Below are 16604 nucleotides of genomic sequence, written 5' to 3'. Positions count from 1 at the left end.
TGGAGGAAGCTGTAGACAGGAGGGAAGGATAAAGCAAACACTACAGTTTGTAATACTGTTTCCCCAACATGGACACAATGTGAACTCTACTCTGCATATTTATTTTATACGGTGTACATGTAAAACCAATTTAAGGCAATTTCCATGATGAACACAAGAATTTTAACTGCCATTTTGATGTCAGTGGGAATTCAAGTGGGAAATGGATTCTTTATTCCAGTATGCCTATATTTTTTGGATGTTGTCTTTGCCAGGCAAGTGGGAAGTCTTGGGTTACAGGAAAATGGAATCACACTTCTCCACCAAGTGGTGTCTGTCTGGCCATTCTGAAGCATAGGGACATTCCACATCTTCTGAACATGAACAAACAATTTTGTTGAAAGACAATGTTAACATGTAATATTATTAGAGGATTTTAATGGTGTATAAAACCCTAGTCAACCATGTATGAGACAGAGTTACTGAAGAGTCTTCATAGATCAAGTAATAAGATATACACAACTTGTACAATTTTCATTCGGTTGTATTTTAGTGTTTGTGTCATGGATATTTGATGGATAAAGGGAATGAAAATCTCTATTTTTATAAAATCTATTTTGGTGTGACATTGGATGGTGGCTTCTGTGTGTGAGTTGGGGAATTTTGAGGACCCCAAGACTGGTCCTGAGTGCCCTGGTTATAGAGGTGCTCAGGTGTCCAATATTGCAATGCTCTGAGTTTGGGGGCAAGCAGGAGGAAATGATGGTTGCACCCTGTGCCTCTTTGAAAGCTGCCTTATGAAAGCTTATGCTTCACCTATGGTGGAGCAAAGTGGGACTGAGAAGAGATCTACATGTACTTTGGCTTTGTCTCCCCAGGTCATTCTCTAGGGAAATCTGAGCACGTTTCTGTTAGGTGCATCAGGACTCTTTGTGAGATGGCTTAGGCTATCCAGTAGCTGGGATCTTGCAGTTCTTCTAGAGCAGGAGATAGCAAAATCATGGTTTTTCTTGCTTTTATGTATATACTTATTAATGAAGACATTCCAAATGAATGCTAACTTCCCGAGCTATCCTGTGATATGTGCCTATTTTTCTATGTGTGCATGCTTGGGTGTGTGTGTGTGTACATGTGTGAAAATTCACATAAAAATTTGTTCCAAAGGGCTAGGTGCTAGCTTCTGAACTGGCAGATGCATACATATTGGAAATCTGAAATTGTTCATCTAATAAAGCAGGGGTAATATGAGAATTTCTATGTTTTTATGCACCACCTCAGCATTACCAGGAAGTTTTAGGAAGAGGTTCATTGCTTAAAGGGTAGTTAAATAAAGATGCTGAAGGATTAGCTGAAACATTATCCATGTGTTATCCCAGAGTCGGTGCCAACATCTACCAACAAAAGAGAAGATTAATCTCAGAGCCTTTCGCTAAACAGCAAGCTGATGCCCAAGTCACGTCTCAACATACTTCTTCTCAGGAAGGCTGTTTTATCTCTATCCAAGATGGTATTGATAGACTTATGGAATAAATTTTCCTGGTCTCCAGAAGCTTGTCAGCCTTCCAGTGACATGTTTTTCAAATAATTCAGTTAGTCAGGTCCATCTGGAAACAATTGTTTTGATGCTTTATGTCTTTCATGTGACCCCTAATAAAGGCTACAGAAAGAATATGGTTTGCAGAAAGATTGAAATGTCCCAAAGTAGTATTTAATGCACTGCCGACATTCAAACAAGTCAGCACCTTCTTTGGAAGTTTATGTGTTAGTACAAGGAGACTTGGAGTTATGAAATGTTTGTCCCGGAGGGGCTTAGAACTCCCATGCCCACCTCCCATTCAGTGAGACATGCTCTCTGTGGCTTTCCCTCTAGGTGGTCCCCAACTACAGTCTCTGCACACTGAGGGGAAGGGGTGCTCAACACTAACCAAGGCAGCCTATTTCTACTGCTAGGCCACAGTAGCATGAGGGAGGTTTTTCCGTCGAGCCGAAATATGCTTATGAGACATCTTGCCCTAGTTCTGCTTTCTAAAGCAACGAAGAATAAATCTCTTTCTCTATGAAAACTTGCGTGGTCTAGACAAATGGATAGAAATATTGGGTTTGACCCCACTTTATTACTTAACAAGCTGAGCAGTTCAGAATCCCTCAGAACCTTGGCTTCTCTCAGATGAAGGAATCAAAACCCCAATCACCTGGGCCATTGTGGGCTTTGAACCACATGAGATATTTTCACCACCCGCCTCAGTGCCTGCCGTATCATAGGCATTTATTGAATGTTCCCCTCTCCTTCTGCTCGGCAACTCTCGAAACATCCCTTTGGTGTTCTCTTTTCCCAGCCACTAAATTGTAGATCAAAGAGACGGAGTTGAAAGTGGAGGCCGGGGAGGGGTAAGGGGACTGGGAAATAGCTAAATCAGTGTCTTCTAAAGTGTTGACATTGACAGGTGGTGAGAAAGATTATTTTTAGATAGCATATGGATCATTCAAATTTAAACCAACCCATCTAAATGATGAATTTCATAGTTGTCTTCTATTATGGCAAGTGATACTATTTTCCCTTGCGTGATAGTGGTATAAAGTTTGCTTTAAAAATAAGTTTATTTAAGAATAAAGACGAATCGAATACCCAAGAAAGCTCTTATTATTATCTCGCTTAAAATCAAATGAGTTTCCAAACAAATCAAACTTTGGTTCAAAATCTCATTTGTAGACCATCTGGAAAAAAAACTACATACTATGTGATTCCAACTATACGATATACTTGAAAAGGCAAAACTGTGGACACAGTGCAAAGATCAGTGGTCCTCAAGGATTCAGGGGAGAGGGCAATGAATACCTGGATCACAGAGGCTTTTTAGGGTAATGAAACTATTCTGTGTGATACTATGATGGTAGACATACGTCATTATACATTTGTAAAAACCTGTAGGATGTACAACACAAAGAGTGAATCCTAACGTAAACTATGGACTTGAGTTAATAATAACATATTAATATTGGCTCATCAGGTGTAATCAATGTAGCACACTAACACAAGATGTTAATAATCAGGGAAACTGGGAGGCGCGTGAGTCAGGGAGTACGTGAGACTCTCCAGACTTTCTGCTCAATTTTTCTGTAAGCCTAAAACTGCTCCAAAAAAAGTATATCAATTTTTTAAAAATTTTATTAGCTGGTCACATCACCAATCTGCTTATTCATTACCATATCTCCATCCGCCTGGAGGATATTTCATGTCAAAAGCCAGATTAGTCACATTTCTTCCCAAAATGGTACTGCAAACCCAGTTACCAACAGTTGCCAACTTCTGAGATCCTCAGGCCTGTCCTAGAGGATACTATACCCCTATTCCTCCTTAATTTACTATATTCAGTTTATTACTAAATCTTGCTGTTCTTTGCCCCCGACCTTTCTCTCTCTAGAATATCAGGCCTGTTCGATCTGTACAACTATTGTCATGGACTAGCGGCTGTCATCACCCCAAGTCTGGGCTACTCTGACAGACTCTTGAGGGGTCTTCTTATCTTTAATTTCTCCCCCATTCTAAGATCATCAACCAACATCTGTTAAAATAATATGGTAATATCACTTTCATCCCATTCCTCCTTCGCTTCAGAATCTACAAGTCTCTGTTCCCAACCATCGCAATGGGTGGAAAGATCAAAGACCCAGATATCACATGTGCCCACCAGGTCAGGACAAGGACGTGAATGAGGACCAGCCCCTAGCTGATCTCATCAATATAATTAGATAGCAAAGATAATGATGACCATTTATTGAGCACCTGCTCGTGCCAAGTCTCTCATTCGCCCTCCTACTGCTGGGAGCGTAGGAGGCTGGCAGCTCTCAACTGAGTCCCTCTCTAGGACTTGTTATCACCCGAAGACAGCCATCTCCCAGGACCAGCCCATATTCCATGACTGAAGGATGAGGGGGAATAAGAGACTTATCTTCTTGCCTTGCAGTGCGACATTTCAGAAGAGCACTAGAGCTCCCCACGGGACTGCATCACAGCTCAGTTCCTTTCCACCTCCCCACAGCTCTTGTTCCCTCACGTCCCCTCCCCCCCCCCCCATAAATTTCCTTCATACAAATCTCTGTCTTGGCATTTGCTTTGTGGGGAACCACATTTATGATGGCATCCAAGTCTGTGTTGTTTCCACTGAAATACACCATCTTTCCAAAAAAGGAAAAGAGAAGAAAAAATAATTGGCATTCGTTTACTATGTTCTGGGTTTCAGGAGCTGTATTAGGATATTTTATTTACACAAGTTCTAATCTCTACATCAACCCTGTGACATAGGCCTGCTTTCCAGGTGAGAATAAGAATTAAAGAATTTGGAAATACGCAGAAGCGGTCCCGTCGAGAAGGTGTTTTAGACTTAGGGAGGTCCAATAAGCAGCAACAGGGGGGCATAATGACAGATGGAACACGATGACTCGGTGCTGAGTTATCATTTACTTCCTCCTGCGCAGGGACGAGTGTGGTGCCAAGAGATGGAGGTTAAGTGGGACTCGGAGGGCTGGGAGGTTGTCCCATATAAGCAGCTCATGACCGTCCCTACTCCCGGGGCCATATCCTCTTTCACTTTAGTTCATATGAGCCCTTCATTCCAAGCCTCTGCTTTCCATTCCTTTTGCTAAAAGTAACCCAGCTCAGCACCTGCCTTTGTGTGTGCCTTGTTTTTAATTCAGAAAAGCCCATTCGCCAGCTCACACCCATTATATTTATTTAGTTAACCTAAAAATTTTAGTTGAAACTAACTAAAATTTTTAAAACATGAAGAAAAAAAAGAATCGAAACAATAGAAACCGTGGAAAAATTTAAGCTCAAAAAAATCTTCCTTCTTTCAAAAAAAAAAATATATATATATCTCCTTCAGACAGACTTTCCTAATGCTACCCCAAGATTTGGTTAGGGTGGGGCCTCTAATCTCACTGGCATTCTGAACCAATTGAGAAAAGGCATAGAAAGCTACATATAATACTAAGTTCGTTATGCTAAGATTCAGAGATTTTTGGATAACGGCTTAGAGAAGGTAGCTCTGGTTTCCTACTCATTCTCGCATATCTGGTCTCTGGAGTCTGATGCAAGTACAGTTATCATAGGGAACAGGAGCAGAGCAAGAGCCCAAGTCCTGTTTGAGTTCTGGCAGGTCCCAAGGCGAGAAAGAGGCCAGGCCAGTTCGATCTTACCAGACAGGAAGAGAAGCCAGTGCAACAAGCAGGGGTTGGGAAACTGAAACGTTCCTTCATTACTAACTCCTCATGGAGAGACCAGAAGATGACCTCTGTCTTCCATGGACATATGGGAAATGGGTCACAGTGCCCTCCCATCTCCCTCCTGAGCAGATGTGGGTTCTAATGAATCAACCAGAATATAAGCTCTTGGAGGGCAGTGCACCTCGTCCTCCACTTCTCTTGTTCCCTTGCTCAGAAGACTGGAGGTGTGCAGAAGTGACATCATGATGTGCCACTTTTTATGCAACGCCGATGCTCCTTGGACTAATAGAACCCAGAATGCCAGTTTTCACCAACTTAGTTAAGCAGCTGCACTCGTCTCTATTTTTACCACATCTATGGTGTCCATGTGATTTCTGTTTTTCAGATGCCATGAGCCTGGACTTTTCTGCCAGGTTGACTGGAATGGCTACAGCATTTTATCATCTGCAGCTGGGAAATCACTGTACTGTCTAAATATTTTCCTATGAGAGCGATTCTTATGTCAGCCATAGCAGAAGTAAGATTTTAAATAAGCAAAAACTGTTCCATGATGTAATTCTAGGAGTAAGAATTGTGTTAAAATGTGAAAAAGTAAAGGTTTTTATTCTGATAACTCTGCTTGTTAGAAGTCTTTTCCCTATGTCTCATCACTCCCAAGGATGTCTTAATATGGCTTCATATGTTTATATTATCCAGGATCAAAAACACATGAAGCAGAGCATGACTATGTGCGATTTCTATTAGTCATTCAATCCCCACTGGACATGAGTTCTATATCAAGGCCCAACGAGGATATTTTGGTTATCTATTGTCTGATCCTACTTATTAGGGTAGCATAGGGGTTGCCAAGTAAAATGCAGGATGCCCACTAATATTTGGATTTCCGATAAACAACAAAGAATTTTTTAGTATAAGTATACCCCAAGTACTTGTGATATTCTGCATTTTTACTTGCTAAATCTAGCAACTCTATGTTGGCAGGAATCTGAGAAGACCTCTTCTTTCCTCCAAAGAGAAAATCAGGTCATAAGTGAAGGTTGAAGGTTAGAGCAAGAGAGGAGAATGCTTTTAGCAATAGCCAACGTCAAAGTAATATACCAATTTGCCCTGTTAAAATCTGTTCTCCCTTGGGAAAAAAAACAATTTGGGAAAGTAGGCATAATTAATGGTCTGTGAAAAGTAGAGAATAAGACAGACACGTGTAAATCTAGAAAATCCGTTGGCCAGTGTAGACAGATTCGACCACCAGGTGTGCTGGCATCCTCACCATACACTGAGCAAGGGAAGAAGGACAAGGTTATGTGGAGTCAGGATGACAGACCTGGCTCGACTGAAGGACTGGCTCCTGATGGTATGTCTGGTTGTCTAATACTTGTATTCAAAGTTACAGAACAATCTTGGCCTTGGTTTAAGCTGGTAATAAAATCTGCTGACATCCACTGTGGTAGGGCAGTCATGAGAGAAAGGCCTGGTTCCTGAAGAGAGAGGGTTGGCAAGAGTTCGAATGAGAGTCTGTGGGGACCTCAAAAACATGGCAGGTAATGGTGTAAGAAGCTGGTAGCTAGAGAAGGTGTGTTAATGAAGACAGCAGCTTGAGGCTCTTGGACTCCTGGGCTTTTCCCAACACTCTAAGGGCCCTGCCAGGGTAGCCTGTTTGATTCTGGGCCTAGCCCAGGAGGGACCTGAGACAGCTCATGTCCTGTCTGCTGAATCAGTCTGGCTCAGGGTCCAGGACATGCTAGGCCCATGCGGCCAAGAAGATCCAAGATCTGAGTAGCTCAGAGGAGACTAGGATAACAGCCGCAGAATTGCCTTCATTTGTGCCAGGAATGAGTGTGGGGCAGAGAACAGTCTGTGTCCCTGACACCATTTGAAGAAGCAGCAGAGACAGTTGGAAATGCAGGACTGATTGAAATAGGAATGTACAGGGGAAAAGGCAGGTGCGTCATCACATAAAGATAGCACTAGAAGCCATAAAGGTCTTCTTCCTTTGAAAAACAGAAACAGTTATGAAAACGTGGGAAGTAAGCTTTTGTACACTGTGTGCGATCTCTGGCTAGGCACTAGCAGGAACCTGTCCTAAAAAGGCTTTCTCTGGAGAGAGCTGGCAGGTTGAACAGCCTAAGCTCTCAACAGAAAGGCATATGTTTCCATTAAGTGTGAATGAGGTCTCAGTTGGTTAAATCTAGTGCACTTTGCCTTGTGCCATCATAGAAATAAGTCCAAGTGGACTAGGGGCACCAAAGCTAACAAAGAAAATTATTTCAGGAAAGTGAATGAGAAATTAGAGGTCACACAAACATGCAGGCATTCTTTGCCTTTGGTTCCACTTATTTATGCATTTTGACAGAACATTCTGAAGACTACTCTTTGTTAGATGTGGTTACCTTATTTTACACAAAAATATTTGCAATGCTTACCAACTTTTATTAGGCATTCTTTACTTGTGTGGCTTTCTACTAAGTCGATTTATAGTAAAATGTTGAAAAGTTCACTGTCTGACATAGACACTGTTGGCCCTGCATACTTCTTAGTGTAACTTCTAAATGTTTTTTTCAGTGCCCAAGTTTCAGGAGTTGAGCAATGCTCTCCCCAGGCCCTGTTTTCTCTAGCCCTGCAAACGACCTTTCCTACCCTCGTCTTTGGTATCATGTCAGTGTGTGGTCCCTGTTCAGATAGTGTTTTCCCCTCACTTACTTGATTTTTGTGTTTGCCACATCTCTCTTGACATTCTTAAATATAAAATAAACTATTTCAAAGTGACTTTTCACAGTTCTAGAGTTCAAACTGAGGCAGAAATGCATTGTTCTGGCAAGGAAACATATACTAATGGGGGATAAAATAAAAACAATTTCCAAATTCAAGGCCAAACTCTGGAATTTAATCATTTCATAAAAATAAACCATTTGGAAATTAATTCATCATTGATTCAGTCTGGAAATTGTTATCATGAACAAAGACAATAAAGTTCTGTAAGCATGAAAAGGCCAAAGCATGTTTAATGTAAACATTTAAGTTAAAGGACAATCACTGTGTGTTCACGCTAAAGAAAAATTCAGTTTCGGGGAAGGCTCCTATTGGTCAGCCAGCTGCGATGGGACTGAGAATCTGCTTCCTGCTTCTCGAGCTGATTTGTATCATCTAAGGGAAGCCACTTAACCTCGGGTCCTGATGTCTTCGCCTGTAAATGAGAGAGAGAGATAGTGCTGTGGTCTGAATGTATGTGTCCCCCCAAAATTCATAGGTCGAAAGGTTGAAACCTACCTCCAAGCTGATGGTCTTAGGAGGTGGGGACTTTGGGTAGGTTATGAGGGCAGAGCCCTGGTGAATGGGATTATTACAGGAGCCAGAGAAAGCTCCTTTTCCCCTCCCACCAGTTGAGGTTACAATGAGAAAATGGCTATCAGTATCCCTGATACTGAGATTAAGGATGTCACCAGGTACTTGATCTGCTGGCACCTTGATCTTGGACTTCCCAGCCTCCAGAACTGTGAGAAATAAATTTCTGATGTTTATAAGATATCCAGTCTATGGCATTTTTGTCATAGCAGCCCAAATAGACTAAGAGAGAGAGTTAAGGTTTTCCCTGAATTCTAGATTCCACAACAAAATCAATTAAATTCCCTAAACACTAGGTCATTTTAGTATTATCTGATGATTCACTTAGCATTTAGGATTTTGCTAGGGATGATGCTAATTAAATGTGTAGGTGATGAAATGTGTAAAGTTAATGGAGATTTTGAGGACCAAAAGTAAGACCAGTGCTTCTGGACCCTCTTAATGATACGCACACGTAGGAAATGGGGTTAAACAGGTGAGGATGCTCAAGGCTAAGGCAGCTGGCTATAGTGCTTAACTTCCCTAGGATTTCCCAGATGTGCCAAGGGCTGAGAAGGTTGACATCTTGGACATCAACCTCTAACCCAGTTGTGGCATACCCTAGCACATTAGTCAGGAAGCTCCGGACTAGAAAACAGCACTTACTATGGAATAGAGAGAGAATGTCTGTTTACACAATAAACATGATGGCTACTAAAATAATTCTCCTTGTATTTTTATTCTTTAGTTCTTATTTAAAAATTCCTAAATGAAGGAGTAATTGAAAGGGGTGAGATAATAAATTCAGTTGGTGACACACCGATGCCAAAGCATCTGAAACAGATGTTGAGATGCTAGGTGGATACCCAGATATGGAAGTCGTGAAGGAAGTCTGCACTGGAGAGAGTTTGGGGTCACTCGCTTGTATAGATGAGATTGGAAACCATGGATGAGATTTCGCTGAGAGAATGAGAAGAAGCCAATGATGGCTCAGGGGAACACTAAATTTAAGGGGTTGGCGAAGAGAAGGAGCTAGCAAAATGTATAAGCTCATTTGGAGCTACTCAGAAAGTGATTTAATGTCATTTTATAAGTGAGAAACATAAGAAAAATTGATATCCATGTGTAGCTGTGATTTATATTATGTGATGACATACATAAATACAGGCAAGAGCAGGCACATATGGTGGATCTGTTTATTTACTCATTCACAGTAAATGCATTCATTCTTTCTACCAATGTTTATCGAGGGCCTACTATGTGCCTGGAATTATTCTAATCATATGGGATATGACAATGAGAAAAACAGGTCAAGTGTCTTCCCTAGTGGAGTTTTAGTGTAGCACACCGCACACTACATACCATGCACACACGCCACACCACACCACACCACATCACACCACACTGCATCACACTAAACTCTTCAGAGCCTGCTCCCCAACAAGAAGAGCAGAATGTAGATGGGCCTGTACTTTTACTGGACCAAGATTCTTTACCTCCTGAAGGATTGCCTGTCATCACCACCAACATATTGATTTGGCCCCATTCTTGTATTTGTCTTTAATTTACTTAAAAGGCTAACTGGATGGTTGAATCATAGGATTCCAGCCAAAGTATGCTTCCCTTAAAGGAGTTCCCAGCTAATCAGTAAGCTGAGCCGGTTTGGCATCTGTCTTGCATTATTAAGGAGCTGGGCATCTACAGGCTGAGCTCATACTGCGAAAGCAGCAGCAGGACCTTGATCTGCCTTCACACCGTCATTGCTGGATGACAGGGGAGCAGCACAGATCAAGGTTCAAATCTGAGATGGCAGGTTTTGAGGACAAAGCCTGCAGAGATCACTTCTTATTGGAAACTCTTATTTTAATCCATTATAAGAATATTCTAACTCTAGGTCTTTCAACTCCAAAGAAAGCAAAGGCAAATCTACGCTATATCTTTTCACCTTTCTGTCTCCCTGAGATTTTTTTGTAGTTGTTAAAACTTTCCCAGACAATTAGGAGATAGAGATTTTTCTCCACTTTGGGGCCAATATGATTTGGGTCCCCTTGAGCTAATTAGCCAGCTCTACTTCTAGAAATTTTTATTTCAATTAATGGCACTATCCAATGATGTCTCTGATATCTCTGGTTCTTTAATTCCCCATCCAGGAGACTTTTCTTCCTCTTTATTCTTTTTCTGGTTGAGACCTAGTTGAAAGCCTGTATGGTATAGGAAATGAAAAGGAAGTAGACTTTATAGGTGAGAAAATACTCCATTATGTCCAAAATGTTGGCTGTCCCCATTGTTTTTATTAATAAACTTGGAGCAACCCTTAACTCCTTCCTTTTCCAGCATCCATCATATCTAATGAGTTACACATGAAGTCAAATTCTTAAAACACTATTTTATATACATTATTTGGCCAGGAGCTTTCAATGAATCCCTATTATAGATTGAAATTCAAATTCATTAGCCTATGCTTTGGCACAGTGATTAACACTTTTATGAATTAATCTCTCAAATGTAGTCACGTGCATGTAAAATGACCTGTTGGCAAATTATTTATTGTAGCATTACATGTAATTGCAAAAGACAGAAAATGGCTTAAATGTCCATTAATGAGGGACTGATTTAATAAATTATGATTGATCCATACAGTAGACTACTATGCAGGTATAAAAAAGGAAATTCTTTATATAGTGATGGTAATGATCTCTAAACTATTCTGTAAAATGAAAATAGTTAACATTTGTGGAAAAAAGGGTTCACATGCAAACATAGACATAAACATGTGCATATATTTTCTTCTGTATGCATTTAATATCCCCAGAAGCATACATAAGAAGCGTCAGATGCCTCTGGAGTGGCAAGTTGGATGACAGAGGGATAGGAGTGAGGGGAAAGCTTTTCACCGTAATGTACATTGATACCTTTTGACTTTTGAGCCAGGCAAACTCTTACAAATATATACATACATACATGCACTTTAAATTTTAAAATCCTTCATCTGGCATTTGAGGACCTCCCAATCTGGCCCTTAGTACGTTTGCAACTGTATTTCTAGAATGCCATGTTTTCTCCTGCAGAAGCCCTCTGCCCTTGCCTTGTCGGTCTTTTCAAACACCTGTCTCATGCATTGTGCCATCTAGATCCCTTCAAAGTCAAATTGCCGGGTTCCTTTAATCTACATCTTCTGGGACCTCGGTGAAAAGCAATGTGTCTCCTACCACTTGCTGCTTTCTTAATTTAGCCTTTCCTCATTTTTTGGATTCCCTGAGTCTTGCTGACTGTTGTTATGACAACATTCTTTCTACCCTTCTCTTCCTTAAGTCAATGGGTCTTGACTTAAAGGAGCCAAATGAGGTATAGTAGCAAAACTTGTGCTGTAGGGGGTGACCTCCTGATCTAAACACCTGCCCACCAGAGCTCTCCATCCCTGGAGGCAAATTTACCTGTCCCTAGAGACAAAACCATTCTAGAAATCACCCCTGGGCAGAGGCTGATGCCACCTTTCTCCTTTCCCCCAGGATGACATGCATTTGGAGGGCTGTGGCTCCTGCAGGGTGAGGTTCCTTAGTCCTCAGAAAGGAATTCTCATCCTTTCCAATACAAGATCTCTGCAGCCTCCAGGTGAGATATTGCTCAGCAGGCATGAAGATGTATTTGTGGTTTGTTGTCCTTTTGGAACCTGTCTTGACCCCCAAATGAGTCCCATTTCCAGCTAATGACACATACTGTGACTTTTTGATGCGTGTTGGGTCTTCAGTGGCACTAATTTCATAAGATGTGGATCCCAAAGGCTTCTCCCAATGTAGAAATTTTGTGCTCTCCACATGGGACTTTGCTCTAAAATGGCAAAACTCTCTCTGTATATTTTCTTGATCCAGCAAAACAGTACCAGATCCAATGTGATATTAGAATGCTGATAATATAGCGATAGCTAGTGAATGTTTAAGTGCCCTTAATAATTCTATGTTGTAGGTACTATTAGCATCCTTATTTTACAGATACAAAAACTGAGACTCATAGAGGCTGAGTCCTTTTTTCTTGCCTTGTTGGCCTGTTCAAACACCTGTATAATGCATAGCTCCATCTAGATCTCTTCAAAGTCAAATTGCCAGGTTCCTCTAATCTACATCTTCTGGGACCTCAATGAAAAGTCACACAGCTACTAAGTGGAGAAGCTGGGATTGAAACCAGGTAGTCTGTCTCCCAAACCCTTAAATACTATGCATGTTATACTCAGTGACTTACATGCTGTTAACAATACGATGATCTTCTTGGAATGATTTTTCAGTCTTCTTTAAAGATCCCTCTCTTCTGGGCTGCTTGCGTTCAGCTTGACTTAATGTCCAAGGTCTCACACAACCAATAAGTGAAAGAACCAGGCTTTGGAACCAGGGAGTCTGGATCCTGAGGCCAGGCACTTGGTCATTATGCTAGACTGTCTCTCAGGAGTGAGACTGGGTAATGCATAGCCTTGACTTGAAACCCAGTGTTAAGCTAAAATGGACTAGGCTGTTTATGGAGCATGGAACATATTTACCAATGAGAAGTCTGGAGGCAGAAAGTTTCACCTTACCTCCTTCTTGCTGAAAGCCCACACTTGACAAAGACCCATGTGGACTACACCAGCCCTCATGAGAAGTAGCCTGGGAAAAGCAGGGACTATGGTTTCTCCACATAGATTTGTTGATGTCCCTTGTCCTAGGACTTCATCCCTATAAAACATGGCATGGTCAGTGACCTCAGACTAGACCCATCCAAGCACCCCGTTTTTAAGTGTGGTGTGGGAGAGAAGTCTCATCCTTGTTTCTTGTTTGTGGAGGGGAGAAATAATGGGATGAGAAAGAGCTGGTGGAAGTCTCAAGCTTCTTCAGTGTCTGACTAAAGGTCCACCTCCCCCAGGCAACCATGCCTTCCATGAAGACTTGGTGATATCCTCCCCAGAACTCTGGGAAGTCTAATTATGATGCCCCATAATGCTGCCCAGAGCTGACCTTGTCTGGCCACTTACCTTGATGTGTACGATCATGCTGTGCCCCCCGACCAACTCAATACATTTATTCCTTCAACAAATATTTACTGAATACTACCTTGATACCATGTCATCAGGTAGCAAAAAGATGATCAAGACCCCACTCCTGCCCTCGAGAAACTCATGGACCAACAAAGTAGCAATTATATTTAAGTGAAGAAGTCATCACTGAGCTCAGTAGGACATAGAAGAGAGACCTCCTAACTGCAGGAGACAGGAGTCAGAAAAAGATGCCGAGAGGAGACTGTGCTTGATTTGAATCGTGAGATATTAAAGGAGCTTTTTGGATGACAAGTGGAAAAATAACAAGCAAAGAGGTATGCAACAGAAAAGTGTTTCAGGATAATTACAACTAATTCAGCATAGCCGAAGTACACAGCACCTGTAAAGAAGCAGGAATTTTTGTCTCTTTATTGATATATCCCTGGTGATCCATTGTGTCTAGTACAGGGAGGCACTTGATATGCATTGGTTGTATGTGAAAAAATTGCATTTAAGTCAGGTCCAGAAGTTCCAGCTTTGTCCTGAAGTGTTATTGAAGGATTTTAGACAGATGAGTGACATGATTAGACCTCATTTTGGATACGTACACAATCACCTGAAAAATGAAGAAAAATAAATTTGCAAACACCATTGATTTACACATATGTATAATTGCCAGTAATAAAATAAATAGCAATAAATTTAAAATACCATGTAAAATAAGAATGTGTAAGATATACATTAAGAAAACTACAAAACTTGATAAAAGGGTAAAAAGAAGAAGACTTGACTAAAAGGAAACACAGTTAGTTATGGGGAACGTCCCTGGGCAGGACGACTCATGTTGTAAAGATGTCATGTTTCCCTAAAATAATATATAAGTTTAATACAGTTTCAGTTAAAATCCCAGCGGGATTTTGTGGTACTTGACAAATAGCTTTTAAAATTCGTTTGTATATATAAATGAATGAGGACAGCCAAGAAAAATCTGAAAAACCAAGAAAAATGAGAAAGGAGCTTGCTTAACCAGATCAAAAGGCACTATATAAATCTACAGTAATTAAAACAGTGTGGTACTGGAGCAGGAACACACAGAAAACTGGAACAGAATAGAATATCCAGAAATGGACTCATGTGAGTGTTTGTGTGTGTGTGTATATATAAATTAGCATATGATTATAGATAACATTTATTGAATACTCACTATGTGCTTGGCATTGTTCTAAGCATCTTGTATTACTTGTTTAATCCTCACAAAACTATGAAGCAGGTCCTATTGTTATCCTCATTTTATATATAACACAGCACATATAGATTATGCTACATGCACACTAGCGAGCGGTATGCAGGCTGTCGAACTCGAAATCCTTCATTTTCAATCACAATAAAACGATCTTGCTGCAGATAAGAACCAGGGAAATTAAGAAAATTAAAGATCAACAAATTTGACTATATAAACATTAAAGCAATGAAAAAATAATGTTAGGAGGAAAGTGGAAAACTAGGAAAATATTTACAAAAATATATGATAGCAAAGGGTTACTATCCTTAATATATGAGTTCTTAAAATCGATAAAATATGAATACCTAAATAAAAAAAATAAAGAATCAATATGAACAGGCTAGTTTATAGAAGAAATATAGTCAGTAAACATACAATGATGCTCAATCTCAATACCAACAAAATAAATGAAAATTAAAATGAGATATTATTTTTCTCCTATAAGAATGGTATAAAGTAAAAGGATTTATAGATGCCTGGGCTTGGCAAAGACATGCTGGCGGGAACAGTGCCATGCCCAGGAATTTTGCCTTAGCTCAGAGCCCGAGGCAAAGGGAAAAATCACTAATACGGATTCTGCTTTGCTCTTTGCCTTCCAACCTCTCGTCCACTCTCCCTTTCTTTGCCAGATTCATGTTGGTGAATCCATTTAAATGATTTGGGCATATGCTCTACGTCTTCTGTAATAGCATTTGCCTTGCCAATACCACAAGGTTGCTGTGAGCATAATAATAGAATTCAGGAGGGGATTTCATGTTCATGAAATGAAATCCCCTCCTGAATTGGTCTGGAATGAATCCTGAGACAAGATGATTCTGTGATTTTAGCCATTTGACTCTGAGCAAATCACTCAACCTTCCTGGACTCCACTTTCATCATGAGTCAATTGAAGAGATTGAGTGAGATCATTTCTAAGTTCTCTCCTATCACCAATATTAAAAAATTCTATTATTCTATGTAGGATCCCAAAGACTTTATTTATTATCTCTTTAAGGAAACTGAAAATAGGGTTCTGGTGCTGTTGGGCATGTTCAGGGATGATAATAATCTGGAATGAATCTTTATTCAAGATTTGATGGGCAGTAGTCCAATTTACTGGTGGCAAAGCTTTAGATGTGAAAAGCAGAATAACAAAGTGAGAAGCTTCGTCTACAGCTTTCAAATTACCCAGTGGTCATATTTTTATTGCACTGGATTTAATATTTAAATGTTCAGAAGCAACCTGCAAATAGGTGAAGTTTCAAACCTATACGTTGTCTTAGGGTGGCCCAGCTTCATGTTTGGCAACTCGTTCCTTGGTGTGGGACACAGACTACCCGAAAACGATTAAATTGTTGTTCCCAATAACTGTATGTTGTATTAAAAAATTCAAATGCATATTGCAAAGTTACCCCTTTAGGTTAGCTAGCTATCTGGTCCATCCCAGAGAAAGACTGTGTAAGCCCCTGCAAAGAACTTTCTATTCAGGAATTCAAACATACACAGCATCAACCTGTCTCTGTTGAATTTCCTGCTCCTACAGCTTCTATTACCAGGTTAAAGTGTTAGGCCAAAGCTTATTGTTAATTAATGGCATAAAGTTGAGAGAATTTGAAACTTAGAGCTGTCACAACCACTTGCTACCACATACTGATGGGAAATGATCAGAGCCCACGGAAAGAAGAAGTAAAAGGAGCTGAGACAAATGACAGAACTTGAGCTCTAAAGTCGCCTGTGCTCAAGCCAGCTCTGCCCTTGCACTTTGAAGCTGTCAGGGGTCAAAGTTTCAAGGGGTCAGTTTTTTTTTTTCACTTGTACCTT

At 40.5% G+C, this 16604-nt stretch overlaps 1 protein-coding gene across 4 annotated transcripts in view; it reads left to right on the top strand.

The window, feature by feature from the left end:
- Nucleotides 1-16604, top strand: part of PALM2AKAP2 (PALM2 and AKAP2 fusion) — a 399047-nt gene that overhangs the window by 39224 nt on the left and 343219 nt on the right. The gene's annotated exons all lie outside the window — the stretch shown is intronic.

The sequence above is a fragment of the Rousettus aegyptiacus genome, unplaced genomic scaffold, assembly GCF_014176215.1.
Source record: "Rousettus aegyptiacus isolate mRouAeg1 unplaced genomic scaffold, mRouAeg1.p scaffold_m13_p_3, whole genome shotgun sequence".
Lineage (NCBI taxonomy): Eukaryota > Metazoa > Chordata > Mammalia > Chiroptera > Pteropodidae > Rousettus > Rousettus aegyptiacus.
Note: the sequence above shows the minus strand (reverse complement) of the source record. Positions and strands in the feature narration are given on the sequence as shown.